This window comes from Notamacropus eugenii, chromosome 1 (assembly GCF_028372415.1).
Source record: "Notamacropus eugenii isolate mMacEug1 chromosome 1, mMacEug1.pri_v2, whole genome shotgun sequence".
In the NCBI taxonomy this organism is placed as follows: Eukaryota; Metazoa; Chordata; class Mammalia; order Diprotodontia; family Macropodidae; genus Notamacropus; species Notamacropus eugenii.
The window spans coordinates 334,913,002-334,924,489 of record NC_092872.1 but is presented as its reverse complement, the minus strand read 5'-3'; positions in this window follow the sequence as shown (position 1 = coordinate 334,924,489).

Sequence of the window (11,488 nt, the reverse complement as noted above, 5' to 3'; positions counted from 1 at the left end):
TAAGCTGGCCTTCATTTGCCAACTTTGTTTCACTCAGGGAAGCTATTTGGATGTGACACCTGTTGGGTTCTCTTGCAATAAGAGCAGTTCTTTTTTCAGGTCTACTGGATTTTGTTTTGTCTATTAGTGTGTGCATGTTCCATGTGCTGATGGTGAGTGGAATAATCTTTGCAGATGTTTTCGTACTTTTTTTGTGTTTCGACCACATAGTGGGATTCTCCACCTGCCACGGTAATCAGGCCAGGGTTGGGTAAACAAGCAATGTTTAGGGCACCTTTTCTAGCCCCCTTCCTCACAACAGGAGGTGAGCAGTTCAATCCTTAAAAGGCTGCTCAGACACCTGAGAAACGACCCTATGGCCTGGTCTGCCCATGTGCAGGGTCATCACTATAGCTCTCAGTGTATCCACACTTGCTACTTTATCACTTGCCCATCACCACAGGACTTTGAGACATAATAGTGAAATGCTATGGGCGATGTCTTTTGATTTGTGTATAAATTGGATTTAAGTGAGGCAGAGTTGCAGGAAGTCATCAGCCTCACTCTCTCCTCCAGAGTCATCATAGTCCAGTGGCAGGACACAGTCAAGAAGGCTGGCGATGGCTTGGGGATTAGGGTGTGTTCAGGGTGGACCAGTACCTTTGGTGTGATGGCTGCCAAGCCCTTTTTGGAACTCTTTCCACCTTTGGTGTCCACCTGTTCCACCTAACTCTCACCAGTGGCTCCAAGAAACTGCAACATGAGCAGCGGCCACACCCTGGTAAACCATTTTGGCAGACTGGCTAAACCAGGTTGGGGGTAACTAATGGTTCTCAAACCCATTGGTGAGTTAGGGGGGTGTCTACTCCAAGCAAGTGAAGACTTCATCTGGTGGAATGGGTGAATGAGATCAATTTGTTAAAACGGCCATGAAGGCAGATGAGGCAGGTGATGTGGAGCACTTAGAGTTTGCTTAGACACTGAAGGACCTCATTATACACACCACTCAGACCTAGGTAAACCTAATCATAAAATAAATCAGAAAGAAATTAAGGAGACGAATAGAATTTTAGAAAAGTTAGATGTAATAGATCTCTGGAGAATGTTGAATGGGAATAGAAAGCATATCTTCTACTTCACTGAATTTAGCACCTTCACAAAAATTGAGTATTTATTAGGGAATAGAGATTTCATTCCCAAATATTGAAAAGCATAAAATATTAAACATATACATTAAAAATTAATTGGAAGCTAAATAATTTTTTAAAATTTATTTATTTAACTTTTAACATTCATTTTCACAAAATTTTGGGTTCCAAATTTTCTCCCCATTTGTCCCCTCCCCCCACCTCAAAACACCAAGTATTCTGATTGCCCCTATCACCAATCTGCCCTCTCTTCTATCATCCCTCTGTTCCCTCGTCCCCATCTTCTCTTTTGTTTTGTAGGCCCAGTTAACTTTCTATACCCCATTACCTGTATTTCTTATTTCCTAGTGGCAAGGACAGTACTTGACAGTTGTTCCTAAAACTTTGAGTTCCAACTTCTCTTCATCCCTCCCTCTCCACCCATTCCCTTTGGGAAGACAAGCAATTCAATATAGGCCATATCTGTGTAGTTTTGCAAATGACTTCCATAATAGTCGTGTTGTGTAAGATTAACTATATTTCCCTCCATCCTATCCTGTCCCCCATTGCTTCTATTCTCTCTTTTGAATGTGTCCCTCCCAAAGAGTGTTGACTTCAAATTGCTTCCTCCTCCTATTGTCCTCCCTTCCATCATCACCCTGACCCTGCTTATCCCCTTCTCCCCCACTTTCCTGTATTGTAAGATAGGTTTTCATACCAAAATGAGTGTGCATTTTATTCCTTTCTTTAGCCGAATATGATGAGAGTAAACTTCATGTTTTTCTCTCACCTCCCCTCTTTTCCCCTCCACTAAAAAGTCTTTTGCTTGCCTCTTTTATGAGAGATAATTTGCCCCATTCCATTTCTCCCTTTCTCCTCCCAATATATTTCTCACCCCTTAATTTCATTTTTTTAGATATGATCCCATCCTATTCAATTCACTCTGAGCTCTCTGTCTATGTGTGTGTGTGTGTGTGTGTGTGTGTGTGTGTGTGTGTGTGTGTGTGTATGTGTGTGTGTAATCCCACCAACTACCCAGATACTGAAAAGTTTCAAGACTTACAAATATTGTCTTTCCATGTAGGAATGTAAATAGTTCAACTTTAGTAAGTCCCTTATGACTTCTCTTTGCTATTTATCTTTTCATGGTTCTCTTCATTCTTGTGTTTGAAAGTCAAATTTTCTTTTCAGCTCTGGTCTTTTCATCAAGAATGCTTGAAAGTCCTCTTTTTCATTGAAAGACCATTTTTCCCCCTGAAGTATTATATTCAGTGTTGCTGGGTAGGTGATTCTTGGTTTTAGTCCTAGTTCCTTTGTCTTCTGGAATATCCTATTCCATGCCCTTCGATCCCTTAATGTAGAAGCTGCTAGATCTTGTGTTATCCTGATTGTATTTCCACAATACTTGAATTGTTTCTTTCTAGATGCTTGCAATATTTTCTCCTTGACCTGGGAACTCTGGAATTTGGCCACAATGTTCCTAGGAGTTTCTCTTTTTGGATCTCTTTCAGGAGGTGATCTGTGGATTCCTTGAATACTTATTTTGCCCTCTGATTCTAGAATCTCAGGGCAGTTTTCCTTGATAATTTCATGAAAGATGATGTCTAGGCTCTTCTTTTGATCATGGCTTTCAGGTAGTCCCATAATTTTTAAATTGTCTCTCCGGATCTATTTTCCAGGTCAGTTGTTTTTCCAATGAGATATTTCACATTGACTTCTGTTTTTTCATTCTTTTGGTTTTGTTTTGTGATTTCTTGGTTTCTCATAAAGTCATTGGCCTCCATCTGTTCCATTCTAATTTTGAAAGAACTATTTTCTTCAGTGAGCTTTTGAACCTCCTTTTCCACTTGGCTAATTCTGGCTTTTTGAATCTCTTTTGCCAGTTGAGTTAGCCTATTTTTCAAGGTGTTATTTTCTTCAGCATTTTTTTGGGTCTGCTTTAGCAAAGTGTTGACCTGCTTTTCATGCTTTCTTGTATCTCTCTCATTTCTGTTTCCAGTTTTTCCTCTACCTCTCTAACTTGATTTTCAAAGTCCTTTTTGAGCTCTTCCATGGCCTGAGCCAACTGAATATTTATTTTGGATGTTTGGGATACAGAAGCCTTGACATTTATGTTTTTCCCTGATGGTAAGCATTGTTCTTCCTCATCAGAAAGGATGGGAGGAGATATCTGTTCACCAAGAAAGTAACCTTCTATGGTCTTATTTTTCCCCCCCTTTTCTGGGCATTTTCCCAGCCAGTAACTTGATTTCTGAGTTTCCTCTCCACACGCATCTGGCCTCTAGTTCCACCCAGCTAGTGCCTTAGGGGCTGAGATTCAAATGCTGCTTCCCAGCCTTAGGGCTTTCGGCAGGGGTGGGGCTGCTATTCAGCGTGAGATTAAGTTCAAATGCTCAGGTTGGAGCAGGGCCACCACACGGGGCTCAGTTCCCTCAGGGGGTTTATGCAGAGACCTTCAACAATGGATCTGAGGTCCTGCCTGCTTTGGGAACCCCTGTCTGCTGCTGCCTCTGCTGGAGGGGGCCTGAGTTATGGGGACACCCTGCTCCCCTCTCAGCAAGCTGAAAAGACCCTCTCACTGACCTTTGGCACCTGTGGGTGGATGGACCTGCGCGGCCCCTGGAGATTGTGTCCCTGAAGCCTGCTCGGATCTGCTCCCCTCAATGCTGTGTGGCCAAGGCAGGGCTGGGCTCTGCTCTGGGTCCGGTGTGCAACAGATCTTTCGTGTAGGTTTTTCAGGTCTCTCTGGAACAGAAATCTTCTCCACTCCATTGTTCTGTGGCTTCTGCTGCTTCAGAATTTGATGGAAATTCTTCTTTACAGGTATTTTATGGGCTGTGGGTTTGGAGCTAGCATATGTGTATCTTCCTACTCCGCCATCTTGGCTCCTCCAGAAGCTAAATAATTTAAAGAATAGGTATGTCAAATAACAAATTATAAAATCAATGAATAGTTTCATTAAAGATAACAAAAACAATGAAATACATACCAAAATTTGTGGAATGCAGGGAAAGCACTACTTATGGGAAAATTTATATCTCTAAATGTTTACATCAGTAAAAGAAAGAAAGAGCAAATCAATGAATTGGGCTTTCCACTAAAAAAAAAATCCTATAAAACCAATAAGAATTTTTTTAATGTAAAACATTTCCATTAGTACAAATATGTACATACAAAATCTTGTACATACTATAGAATTATAAGACATATAGCTATTCTCTAGTATATAAATTGTCAAAAGATATGAACAAATGGTTCTCAAAAGGACAACTGAAAGCTGTTACCAATAACATGAAAGAATGTTCCATATAATTAATAAGAGAACTACAAATCAAAATATTTCTGAAATTGCTCCTCACATCCTGGAAAAGATGGGAATAATCAATGTTAGAGTGTTTGTGGGAAGATAAGCACACACTGTTGGTGGGGCTGTGAATGAGCACAACCATTTTGGAAAGTAATTTGGAGTTATGAAAATAAAGTGACTAAAATGTCCATATACTTTGATTAAGAGGTTCCATTTCTGGGCCGTACTCCAAAGAGGCCATTGATAGGTAGAAAATCCATTTATATACCAAGATATTTATAGCAACACTTTTAATTGGGAATTAATTATTAATTAACTAATAATTGGGAAAAATAGATGCTTATGGATTATGGAATGACTAAACAAATTGTAGCATATGAATATAATATTACTATATTGTAGGAAATGATGAGTGTGATGAATACAGAGAAGCATGGAAAAATCTAAATGAATTGATACAGAGTGAGGTGAGCAGTGCAGAGAAAACAATATATACAATGACTATGAGAGATATGAGAAGATATTCCCACCTCACCTCTTCTCAGAGGTAGATATTACACAGGTATTCCACATTGCATATATATCTGAACTTTTTAAAAGTATTAATCATGTTCATTCTTTTTTTTTTTTTTCCTGTAAAATACTTTTGCAATATGAAGTAGACATGAATTTAGGTCTTCCTGACTCCAGGTGCAGTTCTCTATCTTCTGTGCCACCCAGCTTCCTGGTATAGAAGGAAAAGAACAGGTCAGCTGTATCCTACTATTAAACAATCTGATTACTAAACAATTCACCCCTTAAACAAGCAGTAAATATGAACCTAGATCCCCTTATGAACAAAAGTGAAAGGGTTCAGATATCATCAAAGAAAATAAAACAGATAGTAGAGGATTTCATCTTGAAAGTCTCAATTGCCTCTGCAAGAAGAAATCCGCTGAAGGACTAGGGGGAAACTGACAGACTTGGGAGTTCAGATTAAAAAACAAAATTTTTGCACTGAGAGAAAAAAGATAACTTAGCGTGAAGAGAAAACACTTCAGCTCAGACTGAAAGCTGATTAAAAAATACTCAACTGCCTCAAAAGGAAGAAATCCCCTAAAGTACTAAAGTGAAACTGACAGACTTCAAAGAAAAAGGGAAAAAAAACACCTCCCCCCCAAACACTTTCTAAACACTAAGAAAAAAATACTTTAGTTTTGGGGAAAAAAAGGGTTCCTCTCAAGCTGACAGTTTCTTTTTTGAAAAAGCCTATGGAAGAAAGTTCTCTGCAGTGTACAGAGCACCAGGCCTAGAGTCAAGAAAAACTGTGTTAACATCTGGCCTCATTTACTAGCTGTGTGACTCTGGGTAAGTCACTCTTGCCTCAATTTCCTCATGTATAAAATAGGGATAATAATAGCACCTATATCCTATGGTTGTTGTGAGGATCAAATGAGAATATAACTGTTAAATGCTAAGCACACACACACAGAGTTAAAATAAGGAACTGGAACTGAATCTACCATCTTCATTTAAAGTAAAAAAGACAGAGGTAGCAATCATGGTCTCAGACAAAGGAAAAGCAGAAATAGGCCCAATTAAAAGAAATAACCAGGGAAGCTACACGTTGCTAAAATGTACCATTGACAATGAATTGCTATCCATACTAAATATGTATGCACCAAATGGCATGGTACCTAGATTCTTGAAGGAAAAGTTAAATGAATTACAGGAGAAAATGAACACTAAATGTATACTACATGGAATCTCAATATATCCCTCTCAGATCTAGATAAATCTAACCATAAAATAAATAAGAAGTTAAAGAAATGAATAGAATTTTAGATAAGTAAGATATAATAGATCCCTAGAGAGTACTGAATAGGAATAGAGAAGAGTCTATCTTTTACTCAGCTTTATATACACCTTCCACAAAAACTTACCATGTATTAAGGCATAAAAACCCCACAACCAAATGCAGAAAAGCAGAAATATTAAATGCAACCTTTTCAGGTCATAAAACAATAAAAATTATATTCAATAAAGGGACTTAAAAGCATAGATTAAAAATTAATTAGAAACTAAATAATCTAATCCTAAAGAATGAGTATGTCAAAGAACAAATCATAGAAACAATCAACAGTTTTATTAAAGATAATAGTAAGAACGAGACAACATACCAAAATTGTGGGATGAACATAAAGCAGTACTTAGTGGAAAATTTACACCTCTAAATGCTTATATCAATAAAATAGAAAAAGGGCAGATCAATGAACTGATCAAGCAGCTTAAAAAAATTCCCAGAAAAAGAACAAATTAAAATCCCCGATTAAATACCAAAATAGAAATCCTGAAAATCAAAGGAGAGAGTAATACAATTGAAAGTAAGAACAAAAACCAAAACCAAAAAAACCTCAGCAAGCCATTAACCTAGTAACTCAAGGTTAAGACTGTACATTTATCCTATTGAATTTCATCTTATTAGATTTAGCTTCATGTTCTAGCCTGTCAAGATCCTTTTAGATTCAGACTGTCATCCACTATAGCTCAATCTCCTAGTTTTATATCCTCTTATTTACCAAAGATGCTGCCATTAATATATTTATTCCAGACAAAAAAAATGTTAAATAGCATAATGTCGCACAAAGATCACCCCACTGGAGACCTCTTCCCAAGTTGGCATACAACCATCAATGACAATTCTGTGAGTAATCAATTAGTTTAACTTATTTAAGATCCCATAGTTAATTTAATGACCTATAGGAAGAGCGAGGGGAGACTAAAAACAGCTTCTTTTTCTACACTATTTTGAGGTTTATAAACAACTCTATTCCTATTTTACAGATAAAGAAACTGAGACTCAAAGAGGAAGTGATTTCCCCATGGTCACATAGGCAACGTATCAGTATCAGGATTACTGACCAGTAGTCTTCCTATAATACTTTGTTCCTCCTAAAATTTAGTAGGTGTAGTATCCCAGTAAGTCTCTGGTCTGGGTGCTCATTAAATTAAATTAAATTAAATTATTTCCATTCTCTGTCCTTTAATATACTACAGATCTGATCTTCATAGAGCTCAAAGAAAAGAGGGCAGGTATAGTTAGTGAAGACTTCTTGAAGAATGTAGAAGGACTTAACCTGGGTCTTGGAAGATGAGCAAAGCTTGAACAGAAGATATTCTAGGCAGGGAAATAGAGGTTTGCTGATGGAAAAAATGTCTGTTTTGAGCACAGGGAACATACAGGGAAAAGAAAAGGGCATGGAAATATGTATAGGGGACCAGAGTATAAGACTTTAAATGCCAGAGTGAAAGGATCTTAGGCATGTCAGCAACTACTCTCTGTTTTGTAATGAGGCATAGGGACTATTGTATGTCTAGTCAAGAGAATTTCCCTTTGGGGAAACAGCTCAGGTTCCCTTAAATTGACAGGTCTCCTTTCCTCCAGGATCATTTGGACTTCTGAGAAAGAACCAGAGGGACCATAGAGTGAAACTGCTGACAGCTACCTGGCTTTCTAATAATACAAGGGAAGTAAAACTGTTTCACACAACTATGGTGATTATGAATTTATAGGTAAGAAAAGGGATAGATCCCTTAGCTGACTTGATGGCAACCCGTAGTCCCTGGAGAAAGGTGAGGAAGAGTCCTCACTCAGGCTCACCAGATAGCCTCTCAGCGGAAAGTCCTAAAGGGCAAAGATATGGTATCATTACCCTAATAGGGCTCCCAAGGAGACAGAGGTTTTAGCTGATGGGCCAGAAATCCTGAATGGAAGGTGGTATGGAGCAAGCCACCAGAGGTATGGTATGGTAGGACCAATGTCTACCAGGATACTCCAACATGAAGCCTAGATTAGTTTATTCCCTAAAAGGTAAGGATGCCTGATTTGATAGACCCAGGAGACTAAGGTTCAAGTTATATCATTATTGATATGAATTTCTGGTCACCTCAACCCTCATCACCCTTGATAAGGCTTCTTTGTTACCTAAAAGTATAAAAGAAACCTTCCCTGGTGGATTCAGCGCTCTTCAGAGTTGGAGGGTGTCCCACAGCCAGGGGAGTCATTACCTTCTGCCCTGACAACCAGAGGGATTTGATCTACCGAAGCTAAACGTTGTATCCCTGTTGAATATCCTTTCTATACTACGGCTAAGTAAACTTCTCTTTGTTAACTATTGAATGACCTAGGAGTGTTTCATTTTATTTCATTTTTGAATCTGAGCTATCAAGCCCAGCCTGAGCCAGGTTGGTCTGTTATACTATCATCGGATGGTTCCAATTGTTAGGCATTCATTTCCCCTTATATAGAGCTCAAATCCAACTCTGTAACTTCCTACTATTGATCCTAGGTCACCCCTTTGGAGCCAAGAAAAACAAGCCTAATCCCTCTTCCTCAACATGACTTAACTTAATTTAACACACCCTTCCTGAGTCCTCTTATGTGTCTATCCCTGTGCTTAGTTCCACTGGGTAACAGAAATAGTCCAGGGCCCTCTCTCATCAAGAATCTAAGTAGGAAGAGAGGGAAAGGTGAGGGCAAAGATAGAATTCACAAACTGGAGACAGTTAGGCAAAGCCTTTGTACTTTGAGTAATTAGAATTGAGAATGAAGGCTAGGAGGCTGAGGTCAGAATGAACTGGGGCCATTTTTGGAGAAAGGTCAGTGAAGCTGGCCTAGAATGAAAGAGTGGGTGTAGACATCCAGAGAGGATTCCCCACAGACAGATTGAGAGTGGTTGATATTCCTTCCTCCAGCTGACCCCTCCCTACCCCAGCTCAGACAGAGAGATGTATCACATCCTTCAACAGAGTTCAAACCTGAAGAACTGGGCACAAAGCAGGGAAAGGCCTCTGGGGGAGTAGAGATGGGAGGTGGTGTAGAGGGGACAGCTGTAAATTGATCCTGGTTGTTGGATGACTTCATTTCAGCAATTATAATGCTGAGGCAGCTGGGGATTGAATACGGAAATCTGAGCTGGGCCCCAGCCATAAGTGAGTCCTACATCCCTTATATTAAATTGTCAGCTGGCACAAAGGCCCTGGCCCCACAGATCTGTGTGGAGATAGTCCTGGAACCCCTGGCCTTCAGTCCTGGAAATGCCCGTGATTTTCTCTAGTACCAGCCCCAGTGTTATCATCATTTTATTTCCAAGTATGGCTTGATGAAGATGGAGTATGTGTGGGGTGGGGTGCTGACACCTGGTGCCCAGTGATGAAAGATTTGCCTTCACGAGCAGCAATGAGCAGAATCCTAGGCTTCCGGAAATAGAAGAGTTCAGAAGTCTCTAGACCTATCTCATCCCACCTCCTGTTGCAGAAATACCAACCTGTATTGCCTCCTTGTGGGGAATGTCTATTTCAATACCCTCACAGATGGGGAACTCATCACTTCACAAGACAACTCATTCCATTGGGAAATAGATCTGGTAGTTAAACCACCTTACTTATATTAAGTCAAGAGACACAGGCAAATGCTCACAGGAGAAAACCCTGAAGGAGACTGGAGCCAGCATGAACATCTATAACCAGAGATAGAGTCCAGAAAGGTCTTGGGTCAGGCTTCGTAGAGTAGCAGTGGGGGAGGAGGCACAGTCAGCTCCCTATAGGTAACTATGTAAGAAGACAAGTCTGGACAGAACATATCACAGGTCACTCAGAAACACAGAAAGAAAGCGCCAGGGCAGTACCAGGTGCTGGGTGCCCTTTAATCATCCTGATACTCATTTCTTGCTGGGGGGGCGGGTGTCTCAGGAGAAGACAGGACCAACTTGATATGCAGGTGTATTAAGCAAGGGGACCTCGAGGGAGGCTAGAAACCACCAAAATTTCTGACATTCTCTTGGGATGTGTTAGCACGATCTCTGAATCTTTTTTTAAAATCTATCTATCTATTCACATATATATGCATATATATTAAAAAACCCCAAAAAGTCACCTCTCCACCAATTGATTAAGTCAAGAGCTTCTCTCAGGCCAGCAAGAATAGGCTTAATTTCTCTTCCTTATGGCAGTTCTTCAAATGCTTCACAGAATATGAGATGAAAGAGATCTTAGATGTTGGTCAGTCTAACCCAGCCTTGATAAGGAGATGTTGACTTGTTGCTCTTAAGTTCTATCCTCTGGGACCAAATAGAAAATGTTTAATATTACTTCACATGAAAATTCTTCTAATATTTAAAGCTATTGGGCGGGGGTCAGGGGGCAGGGGGCAGGACCATATTTGAATCCTGCCTTTACTATCTATGTGACTTTGGTTAGTTACATAACCTCCCTTGGCCTCAGTTTCCTCTCCTATAATGAAGAAAGTCTAAATAGCCTCAGAGATCCATATCACCTCTAGATCTCATGTCTTAAATCATGTTCCTCCTAAGCCTTCCCTCTTAGAAGCTAAATATCCTCATTTAGTTCAAGTATTTCTCCTATGGTCTAGTCTCCATTTCTCCACTTCTCATGTCCCTAAAATGTTGTGCCAGAACTTGAGGATACCATTCCAGACAAGGTTTCATACCTCTTGTGCTAAACTGTTAATTCCATTTCCAACTCTTTCTTCCATAGCTCTAGTTTGTTTTCCAACTTTTTGTATCTAGTACTTTCATTGCATTGACAAAACATTTTAAACACTTTTCAAAAAATGCTTACTTCATCTCTTCCATGAATTATAGTTGAAATTGTTCCAAGCTCTGTTTCTCTTTGAGGCTTTGCTTGTAGATATTTTGGATTAATTTTCTTCTACATTTGTGTCTTGAACATTCATTCCTGTCACCTGCTCTTTAAGGCACGTTTTTTGTTTTCTCATTTTTCTAGCTTACTTTCTGACTTCAAACTTAATATTAGTGCTGAGTTCTGCCATACTTCTGGAAGGAAGGACTCGGCTAGTCTTGTTGCCACTTTCTTGGGATATTGAATATTCGGTGGTTCCAGGATTTTCAGGGACAGACTGTGGACTTGCAAATTTGTATGAGTTCTGCAACTTCCTGACCTGGGTTTGGGTCTAAGAAACAGTAGACTGTTGATGGTCTCAGCTACTGTCAGCCAGTTGGAAAGCTCTCCTGGTTCAGAGGGACAGCATTGCAAACTCCCTTTGGATTTGGGATTC